The following is a 12630-nucleotide window of genomic DNA, read 5'->3' on the forward strand; positions in this document are numbered from 1 at the left end:
TCACATAAACGAATTGTTTTATCCATATTACTCTATGGTAATAAAACTCTATTTGTCAACTCATATTCGTTATGAAAACATTTTTATTGTTAGCCATGACGACATCACTCAAATTTTGGGACACAATTTCTTTAACGGGTAGGTACTGTGACGACCCAGAAATTTCCGATCAAATTTAAACTTAATCTTTATATAATTCCGACACGATAAGAAAAGTCCGTAATGTTGAGTTTCAAAAATTTTAGAACTAGGTTTATATATTCAATTACCCTTCGACTATTCCCGACGATTCACGAACCACTATCTGTAAATAAAATAATATATGATATTACTATAAATCTATATTTATATATGAAAAGTATATTGAATATATATGATTTAGAATTTATTTAATAAATGATAGTAACACTCAATTAGTTATAAACGAACTTATGTGATTTTAAAATAAACGGTGATCCTAAAATGAGCTATATAAATTTTAGGCCTATTAAGAATATATTTAGAAGCTAATTAATAAATTTTAACACTTTTTATATTTTACCTTAAATCGAGCGCGGACAGGTGATTAAATTTTTATTTATAATTAATGACCAATCTTACACCATAATGACTAAAATAAATAAAGATATTTAATTTAAGAATTTGGGATTTTTTCGAGGACTTTTAGTCCACCTCTGATTTATCAACGGAGCATGAATTTCAGTCCGTGAATGAAATAGTAGACGACGGCTAACTTAATCACACGGTTTAATTTTATATTATATTATAATTATTATTATAGTATTACTTTACTTTTACTTTTAATATTATATAATATATATGAAATATCCATCAGACCACTTGTTGAGAAATATTTCATCCGTGAGTTTAGATTAATATTTACTATTCGATTACTGTGCTACTCGAATGATTGATAACCATTTGTGATTCTATATAGATTACATCCCTCATTTTAGCTTACCCTAAACATTTACATGGGCATATATTCTCACACACTAACAAACCCACTGCATCATTCGATTAATTGTTTTTCTGCTCCATCTACATCACTACATCGCCACCTTTCCACCACAACATGATCATAAATCACCACTCCAATACGCCACCGTACACCATGACAACAAACCCACAACCACCTTCTAATCCTCACCATACGCCACCCATTTACGTATTGTTGTTTCTCGACTAATATCACCACCTTCAAATCAACCAAACCGTATCACCTTAAACATCCCATATTATGATACGGGAATCACCTTCCTCCACCATGTATGACCACACCATCATACTGTAGTGACCCGAACTTTTCCATGTTTATATATATTAATTGAGATTGATGTTTACATGATTAAATGTTTCCAACATGTTAAGCAATCAAACTTGTTAAGACTTGATTAATTGAAATAGGTTTCATATAGACAATTGACCACCCAAGTTGACCGGTGATTCACGAACGTTAAAACTTGTAAAAAAAAAAAAACTATATGATGACATATATATGGTTATATATATAGTTAACATGATATTATGATAAGTAAACATATCATTAATTATATTAACAATGAACTACATATGTAAAAACAAGACTACTAACTTAATGATTTTGAAACGAGACATATATGTAACGTTTATCGTTGTAACGACATTTAATGTATATATATCATATTAAGAGATATTCGTACATCATAATATCATGATAATATAATAATTTAAAATCTCTTTTGATATTATAAACATTGGGTTAACAACATTTAACAAGATCGTTAACCTAAAGGTTTCAAAACAACACTTACATGTAACGACTAACGATGACTTAACGACTCAGTTAAAATGTATATACATGTAGTGTTTTAATATGTATTTATACACTTTTGAAAGACTTCAATACACTTATCAAAATACTTCTACTTAACAAAAATGCTTACAATTACATTCTCGTTCAGTTTCATCAACAATTCTACTCGTATGCACCCGTATTCGTACTCGTACAATACACAGCTTTTAGATGTATGTACTATTGGTATATACACTCCAATGATCAGCTCTTAGCAGCCCATGTGAGTCACCTAACACATGTGGGAACCATCATTTGGCAACTAGCATGAAATATCTCATAAGATTACAAAAATATGAGTAATCATTCATGACTTATTTACATGAAAACAAAATTACATATCCTTTATATCTAATCCATACACCAACGACCAAAAACACCTACAAACACTTTCATTCTTCAATTTTCTTCATCTAATTGAACTCTCTCAAGTTCTATCTTCAAGTTCTAAGTGTTCTTCATAAATTCCAAAAGTTCTAGTTTCATAAAATCAAGAATACTTTCAAGTTTGCTAGCTCACTTCCAATCTTGTAAGGTGATCATCCAACCTCAAGAAATCTTTGTTTCTTACAGTAGGTTATCATTCTAATACAAGGTAATAATCATATTCAAACTTTGGTTCAATTTCTATAACTATAACAATCTTATTTCAAGTGATGATCTTACTTGAACTTGTTTTCGTGTCATGATTTTGCTTCAAGAACTTTGAGCCATCCAAGGATCCATTGAAGCTAGATCCATTTTTTCTCTTTTCCAGTAGGTTCATCCAAGGAACTTAAGGTAGTAATGATGTTCATAACATCATTCGATTCATACATATAAAGCTATCTTATTCGAAGGTTTAAACTTGTAATCACTAGAACATAGTTTAGTTAATTCTAAACTTGTTCGCAAACAAAAGTTAATCCTTCTAACTTGACTTTTAAAATCAACTAAACACATGTTCTATATCTATATGATATGCTAACTTAATGATTTAAAACCTGGAAACACGAAAAACACCGTAAAACCGGATTTACGCCGTCGTAGTAACACCGCGGGCTGTTTTGGGTTAGTTAATTAAAAAATATGATAAACTTTGATTTAAAAGTTGTTATTCTGAGAAAATGATTTTTATTATGAACATGAAACTATATCCAAAAATTATGGTTAAACTCAAAGTGGAAGTATGTTTTCTAAAATGGTCATCTAGACGTCGTTCTTTCGACTGAAATGACTACCTTTACAAAAACGACTTGTAACTTATTTTCCCGACTAGAAACCTATACTTTTTTTGTTTAGATTCATAAAATAGAGTTCAATATGAAACCATAGCAATTTGATTCACTCAAAACGGATTTAAAATGAAGAAGTTATGGGTAAAACAAGATTGGATAATTTTTCTCATTTTAGCTACGTGAAAATTGGTAATAAATCTATTCCAACCATAACTTAATCAACTTGTATTATATATTATGTAATCTTGAGATACCATAGACACGTATACAATGTTTCGACCTATCATGTCGACACATCTATATATATTTCGGAACAACCATAGACACTCTATATGTGAATGTTGGAGTTAGCTATACAGGGTTGAGGTTGATTCCAAAATATATATAGTTTGAGTTGTGATCAATACTGAGATACGTATACACTGGGTCGTGGATTGATTCAAGATAATATTTATCGATTTATTTCTGTACATCTAACTGTGGACAACTAGTTGTAGGTTACTAACGAGGACAGCTGACTTAATAAACTTAAAACATCAAAATATATTAAAAGTGTTGTAAATATATTTTGAACATACTTTGATATATATGTATATATTGTTATAGGTTCGTGAATCAACCAGTGGCCAAGTCTTACTTCCCGACGAAGTAAAAATCTGTGAAAGTGAGTTATAGTCCCACTTTAAAATCTAATATTTTTGGGATGAGAATACATGCAGGTTTTATAAATGATTTACAAAATAGACACAAGTACGTGAAACTACATTCTATGGTTGAATTATCAAAATCGAATATGCCCCTTTTTATTAAGTCTGGTAATCTAAGAATTAGGGAACAGACACCCTAATTGACGCGAATCCTAAAGATAGATCTATTGGGCCTAACAAACCCCATCCAAAGTACCGGATGCTTTAGTACTTCGAAATTTATATCATATCCGAAGGGTGTCCCGGAATGATGGGGATATTCTTATATATGCATCTTGTTATTGTCGGTTACCAGGTGTTCACCATATGAATGATTTTTATCTCTATGTATGGGATGTGTATTGAAATATGAAATCTTGTGGTCTATTGTTACGATTTGATATATATAGGTTAAACCTATAACTCACCAACATTTTTGTTGACGTTTTAAGCATGTTTATTCTCAGGTGATTATTAAGAGCTTCCGCTGTCGCATACTTAAATAAGGACAAGATTTGGAGTCCATGCTTGTATGATATTGTGTAAAAACTGCATTCAAGAAACTTATTTTGTTGTAACATATTTGTATTGTAAACCATTATGTAATGGTCGTGTGTAAACAGGATATTTTAGATTATCATTATTTGATAATCTACGTAAAGCTTTTTAAACCTTTATTGATGAAATAAAGGTTATGGTTTGTTTAAAAATGAATGCAGTCTTTGAAAAACGTCTCATATAGAGGTCAAAACCTCGCAACGAAATCAATTAATATGGAACGTTTTTAATCAATAAGAACGGGACATTTCAGTTGGTATCAGAGCGTTGGTCTTAGAGAACCAGAAAATTTGCATTAGTGTGTCTTATCGAGTTTGTTAGGATGCATTAGTGAGTCTGGACTTCGACCGTGTTTTCTTTAAAAATGATTGCTTAACAGTTTTGTTGGAAACTATATATTTTTAACATATGAATATTATGTGATATATTAATCTCTTAACGTGTTTGATATTATGTGATAGATGTCTACCTCTAGAACAAGTCCCATTGACTCACCTAATAATAATGAAGAGTCAAATGTAAATTGGAATGATTTGTGGACTGATTCACAAGTTCCCGAAGAGGAACCGGAAGAAGAGTCGGAACCGGAAGAAGAGTCGGAACCGGAAGAAGAATCGGAACCGGAAGAAGAATCGGAACCGGATGAAGAAATAGAACCGGTGGGGGAAATAATAAAACGGTTAAGTAAAAGAAAATCCTCAACCAACCGACCAAAGTTAATTATGGTCAATGGTGTTTCCGCCAAGGAAGCAAAATATTGGGAGGATTACCAATTCTCCGATGAATCGGATTCCGACGAGAATTCCGATGATGTTATAGAAATTACCCCAACTGAATTTAAAAAGGCAAAAGAAAATAATAAGGGAAAGGGCATAAAAATAGAGAAATCTAATTCCAACCCCGATGAACTTTATATGTATCGTCAACCCCCGAAGTCCTTAAGTTGTAACAATGACCCGGAAACCTCTAAACCACCAGGTTTTTCTAAACCAATGTGGACAACGACGGCTCGTATTAGGGGAACATCATATATCCCTAGAAACTTGGCAAAACGAACCAAAACCGAAGAAGAAGAAACGAGCGAGTCGGAATAAGATAGTTGTATTCGTGTGGTGTAATATATGGAATATAGTGTTCTTATGCTTTATGATATATGTAAAAATTGCTTGTATTAATAAGTATTTTTTTTATGAATCTAACTCTTGTCTATTTTACAGTTTAAAAACACAAAATGGATAGACAACCCAATATTTTAAGAGACCTACCCGGAGACATGATTGATGAAATCTTGTCTAGAGTCGGCCAGAATTCTTCGGCACAACTATTTAAGGCGAGATCAGTTTGTAAGACATTCGAAGAACGTTCCAAGAATGTCTTGGTTTATAAGAGACTTTCATTTGAAAGATGGGGGATATCACATTGGGAAACCCATAAGTTACGATGTGTTTACTTTGACGCATATATTGCGGGGAACCCAAATGCTATTTTACGCAACGGGTTAAGAAATTATTTTGACTCAATATATCCGAATATTGGACTTCGTGATTTAGAAAAAGAGGCTAACATGCAACATAAAGAAGCATGTTATGCTTACGGATTAGTAATGTTCGCTTCTCACCAAAGTGAGAACAAGAACATCGGGCTACAACTATTAAACAAAACGTTTCCACAAGTGACGGAGTCGGTAATTGGGGTAAGAAATGAGGTTTTTAGATTATTACGGGACTGTTGGACATTACGTAACCCTCGTCCCTTTGATGACGTTACAACACGCTGTCTTATCAACGGCCATAACGGTTATGTTGCACAAGACCAAGGATGGGAAGTAGTCCTAGTAAAACCAGAATGCATGACTTGTTTCTGGACGTATGAATTACGTGTCTTTATTGCCTTTGCTGAACGACTTGTGTACTAGCTAGAATTGTCTTCACAACTATCTTGTATCAAAGTTATTGTGTGCTATATTTCATGCTTTATGTAAAATAAGCGGTATTGTAAGTTTGTAAAATATTGTATAAAAGTTTGAACGCGAAATATTATTATAATCAGTTTTTCATATAGAATTGTAGTAGTTGAATTGTATATTAGCTACTAAGTATGAACTTAACGGGTAGGTACTACCCGAATTTAAACTTATAAAACGCTAATATGAAGAAAAAGCTTTTATAAATGAGTTCATATTATGCTACGAAATACTATTAACTACTCTTAATATTCTGTATGATTAACTTGTTCCATTTAACTATTTTGAAGGAAATGGCACCGACTACTCGACACACCGTGAATATGAATGAAGAGGAATTCCGTACTTTTCTAGCTTCAAACATAGCCGCAGTACAGGCTGCGCTACATACCAACAATAACCTTGGATCTAGCAGTACAGGAAATCGTGTAGGATGCACCTACAAAGAATTCACTGCCTGCAAACCTTTGGAATTTGATGGAACCGAAGGACCGATCGGATTGAAACGGTGGACCGAGAAGGTTGAATCGGTGTTTGCCATAAGTAAGTGTACTGAAGAGGACAAAGTGAAGTACGCTACGCATACCTTCACAGGTTCTGCGTTAACATGGTGGAATACCTATCTAGAGCAAGTGGGACAAGATGATGCGTACGCACTACCGTGGTCAGCATTCAAGCACTTGATGAACGAGAAGTACCGTCCCAGAACTGAGGTCAATAAGCTCAAGACAGAACTTAGAGGGTTACGAACCCAAGGATTTGATATTACCACGTACGAAAGACGATTCACAGAATTGTGCCTATTGTGTCCGGGAGCATTCGAAGATGAGGAAGAGAAGATCGACGCGTTTGTGAAAGGATTACCGGAAAGAATCCAAGAAGATATAAGTTCACACGAGCCCGCCTCCATACAACAGGCATGTAGAATGGCTCACAAACTAGTGAACCAGATTGAAGAAAGAATTAAAGAACAGACTGCTGAAGAGGCCAATGTGAAGCAAGTCAAAAGAAAGTGGGAGGAAAACGGTGATAAGAATCACCAATACAACAACAACAGCAATTACAACAATAATCGCAACAATTATCCCAACAATCGCAACATCAATCGCAACTACAACAAACGGCCCAACAACAACAACAACAACAACAACAACAGCAACTACAACAATCATCCCAACAACAATAATAACCGCAACAACAACAATCAGAAGCAACTATGCCAAAGGTGTGAAAAGAATCACTCGGGGTTCTGCACCAAATTTTGCAACAAGTGTAAAAGAAATGGTCATAGCGCGGCGAAGTGTGAGGTCTACGGACCAGGGGTTAATAGAATGAAAGGAACAAATGGTGTCGGAACGAGTAATGGCGGAGCAAGTAGTGTCGGAGCAAGTTATGCCAATGTAGTTTGTTATAAATGTGGAAAACCAGGCCACATTATTAGAAATTGCCCGAACCAGGAGAACACGAATGGACAAGGCCGTGGAAGAGTTTTCAATATTAATGCGGTAGAGGCACAGGAAGACCCGGAGCTTGTTACGGGTACGTTTCTTATTGACAATAAATCTGCTTACGTTTTATTTGATTCGGGTGCGGATAGAAGCTATATGAGTAGAGATTTTTGTGCTAAATTAAGTTGTCCATTGACGCCTTTGGATAGTAAATTTTTACTCGAATTAGCAAATGGTAAATTAATTTCAGCAGATAATATATGTCGGAATCGAGAAATTAAAATGGTTAGCGAAACATTTAAGATTGATTTGATACCAGTAGAGTTAGGGAGTTTTGATGTGATAATCGGTATGGACTGGTTGAAAGAAGTGAAAGCGGAGATCGTTTGTTACAAAAATGCAATTCGCATTATACGAGAAAAAGGAAAACCCTTAATGGTGTACGGAGAAAAGGGCAACACGAAGCTACATCTTATTAGTAATTTGAAGGCACAAAAACTAATAAGAAAAGGTTGCTATGCTGTTCTAGCACACGTCGAGAAAGTACAAACTGAAGAAAAGAGCATCAATGATGTTCCCATTGCAAAAGAATTTCCCGATGTATTTCCGAAAGAATTACCGGGATTACCCCCACATCGATCCGTTGAATTTCAAATAGATCTTGTACCAGGAGCTGCACCAATAGCTTGTGCTCCTTACAGACTCGCACCCAGCGAGATGAAAGAACTGCAAAGCCAAATACAAGAACTTTTAGAGCGTGGTTTCATTCGACCAAGCACATCACCGTGGGGAGCTCCTGTTTTGTTTGTCAAGAAGAAAGATGGTACATTCAGGTTGTGTATCGACTACCGAGAGTTGAACAAACTTACCATCAAGAACCGCTACCCACTACCGAGAATCGACGACTTATTTGATCAACTACAAGGCTCGTCTGTTTATTCAAAGATTGACTTACGTTCCGGGTATCATCAAATGCGGGTGAAAGAAGATGATATTCCAAAGACTGCTTTCAGAACACGTTACGGTCATTACGAGTTTATGGTCATGCCGTTTGGTTTAACTAATGCACCAGCTGTGTTCATGGACCTTATGAACCGAGTGTGTGGACCATACCTTGACAAGTTTGTCATTGTTTTCATTGATGACATACTTATTTACTCAAAGAATGACCAAGAACACGGTGAACATTTGAGAAAGGTGTTAGAAGTATTGAGGAAGGAAGAATTGTACGCTAAGTTTTCAAAGTGTGCATTTTGGTTGGAAGAAGTTCAATTCCTCGGTCACATAGTGAACAAAGAAGGTATTAAGGTGGATCCGGCAAAGATAGAAACTGTTGAAAAGTGGGAAACCCCGAAAACTCCGAAACACATACGCCAGTTTTTAGGACTAGCTGGTTACTACAGAAGGTTCATCCAAGACTTTTCCAGAATAGCAAAACCCTTGACTGCATTAACGCATAAAGGGAAGAAATTTGAATGGAATGATGAACAAGAGAAAGCGTTTCAGTTATTGAAGAAAAAGCTAACTACGGCACCTATATTGTCATTGCCTGAAGGGAATGATGATTTTGTGATTTATTGTGACGCATCAAAGCAAGGTCTCGGTTGTGTATTAATGCAACGAACGAAGGTGATTGCTTATGCGTCTAGACAATTGAAGATTCATGAACAAAATTATACGACGCATGATTTGGAATTAGGTGCGGTTGTTTTTGCATTAAAGACTTGGAGGCACTACTTATATGGGGTCAAAAGTATTATATATACCGACCACAAAAGTCTTCAACACATATTTAATCAGAAACAACTGAATATGAGGCAGCGTAGGTGGATTGAATTATTGAATGATTACGATTTTGAGATTCGTTACCACCCGGGGAAGGCAAATGTGGTAGCCGATGCCTTGAGCAGGAAGGATAGAGAACCCATTCGAGTAAAATCTATGAATATAATGATTCATAATAACATTACTACTCAAATAAAGGAGGCGCAACAAGGAGTTTTAAAAGAGGGAAATTTAAAGGATGAAATACCCAAAGGATCGGAGAAGCATCTTAATATTCGGGAAGACGGAACCCGGTATAGGGCTGAAAGGATTTGGGTACCAAAATTTGGAGATATGAGAGAAATGGTACTTAGAGAAGCTCATAAAACCAGATACTCAATACATCCTGGAACGGGGAAGATGTACAAGGATCTCAAGAAACATTTTTGGTGGCCGGGTATGAAAGCCGATGTTGCTAAATACGTAGGAGAATGTTTGACGTGTTCTAAGGTCAAAGCTGAGCATCAGAAACCATCAGGTCTACTTCAACAACCCGAAATCCCGGAATGGAAATGGGAAAACATTACCATGGATTTCATCACTAAATTGCCAAGGACTGCAAGTGGTTTTGATACTATTTGGGTAATAGTTGATCGTCTCACCAAATCAGCACACTTCCTACCAATAAGAGAAGATGACAAGATGGAGAAGTTAGCACGACTGTATTTGAAGGAAGTCGTCTCCAGACATGGAATACCAATCTCTATTATCTCTGATAGGGATGGCAGATTTATTTCAAGATTCTGGCAGACATTACAGCAAGCATTAGGAACTCGTCTAGACATGAGTACTGCCTATCATCCACAAACTGATGGGCAGAGCGAAAGGACGATACAAACGCTTGAAGACATGCTACGAGCATGTGTTATTGATTTCGGAAACAGTTGGGATCGACATCTACCGTTAGCAGAATTTTCCTACAACAACAGCTACCATTCAAGCATTGAGATGGCGCCGTTTGAAGCACTTTATGGTAGAAAGTGCAGGTCTCCGATTTGTTGGAGTGAGGTGGGGGATAGACAGATTACGGGTCCGGAGATTATACAAGAAACTACCGAGAAGATCATCCAAATTCAACAACGGTTGAAAACCGCCCAAAGTCGACAAAAGAGCTACGCTGACATTAAAAGAAAAGATATAGAATTTGAAATTGGAGAGATGGTCATGCTTAAAGTTTCACCTTGGAAAGGCGTTGTTCGATTTGGTAAACGAGGGAAATTAAATCCAAGGTATATTGGACCATTCAAGATTATTGATCGTGTCGGACCAGTAGCTTACCGACTTGAGTTACCTCAACAACTCGCGGCTGTACATAACACTTTCCACGTCTCAAATTTGAAGAAATGTTTTGCTAAAGAAGATCTCACTATTCCGTTAGATGAAATCCAAATCAACGAAAAACTCCAATTCATCGAAGAACCCATCGAAATAATGGATCGTGAGGTTAAAAGACTTAAGCAAAACAAGATACCAATTGTTAAGGTTCGATGGAATGCTCGTAGAGGACCCGAGTTCACCTGGGAGCGTGAAGATCAGATGAAGAAGAAATACCCGCATCTATTTCCATAAGATTCGTCAACACCTTCAACAGCTTAAAATTTCGGGACGAAATTTATTTAACGGGTAGGTACTGTAGTGACCCGAACTTTTCCATGTTTATATATATTAATTGAGATTGATGTTTACATGATTAAATGTTTCCAACATGTTAAGCAATCAAACTTGTTAAGACTTGATTAATTGAAATAGGTTTCATATAGACAATTGACCACCCAAGTTGACCGGTGATTCACGAACGTTAAAACTTGTAAAAAAAAAAAAACTATATGATGACATATATATGGTTATATATATAGTTAACATGATATTATGATAAGTAAACATATCATTAATTATATTAACAATGAACTACATATGTAAAAACAAGACTACTAACTTAATGATTTTGAAACGAGACATATATGTAACGTTTATCGTTGTAACGACATTTAATGTATATATATCATATTAAGAGATATTCGTACATCATAATATCATGATAATATAATAATTTAAAATCTCTTTTGATATTATAAACATTGGGTTAACAACATTTAACAAGATCGTTAACCTAAAGGTTTCAAAACAACACTTACATGTAACGACTAACGATGACTTAACGACTCAGTTAAAATGTATATACATGTAGTGTTTTAATATGTATTTATACACTTTTGAAAGACTTCAATACACTTATCAAAATACTTCTACTTAACAAAAATGCTTACAATTACATTCTCGTTCAGTTTCATCAACAATTCTACTCGTATGCACCCGTATTCGTACTCGTACAATACACAGCTTTTAGATGTATGTACTATTGGTATATACACTCCAATGATCAGCTCTTAGCAGCCCATGTGAGTCACCTAACACATGTGGGAACCATCATTTGGCAACTAGCATGAAATATCTCATAAGATTACAAAAATATGAGTAATCATTCATGACTTATTTACATGAAAACAAAATTACATATCCTTTATATCTAATCCATACACCAACGACCAAAAACACCTACAAACACTTTCATTCTTCAATTTTCTTCATCTAATTGAACTCTCTCAAGTTCTATCTTCAAGTTCTAAGTGTTCTTCATAAATTCCAAAAGTTCTAGTTTCATAAAATCAAGAATACTTTCAAGTTTGCTAGCTCACTTCCAATCTTGTAAGGTGATCATCCAACCTCAAGAAATCTTTGTTTCTTACAGTAGGTTATCATTCTAATACAAGGTAATAATCATATTCAAACTTTGGTTCAATTTCTATAACTATAACAATCTTATTTCAAGTGATGATCTTACTTGAACTTGTTTTCGTGTCATGATTTTGCTTCAAGAACTTTGAGCCATCCAAGGATCCATTGAAGCTAGATCCATTTTTTCTCTTTTCCAGTAGGTTCATCCAAGGAACTTAAGGTAGTAATGATGTTCATAACATCATTCGATTCATACATATAAAGCTATCTTATTCGAAGGTTTAAACTTGTAATCACTAGAACATAGTTTAGTTAATTCTAAACTTGTTCGCAAACAAAAGTTAATCCTTCTAACTTGACTTTT

This window comes from Rutidosis leptorrhynchoides, chromosome 6 (genome assembly GCF_046630445.1).
Source record: "Rutidosis leptorrhynchoides isolate AG116_Rl617_1_P2 chromosome 6, CSIRO_AGI_Rlap_v1, whole genome shotgun sequence".
Taxonomy (NCBI): Eukaryota; Viridiplantae; Streptophyta; class Magnoliopsida; order Asterales; family Asteraceae; genus Rutidosis; species Rutidosis leptorrhynchoides.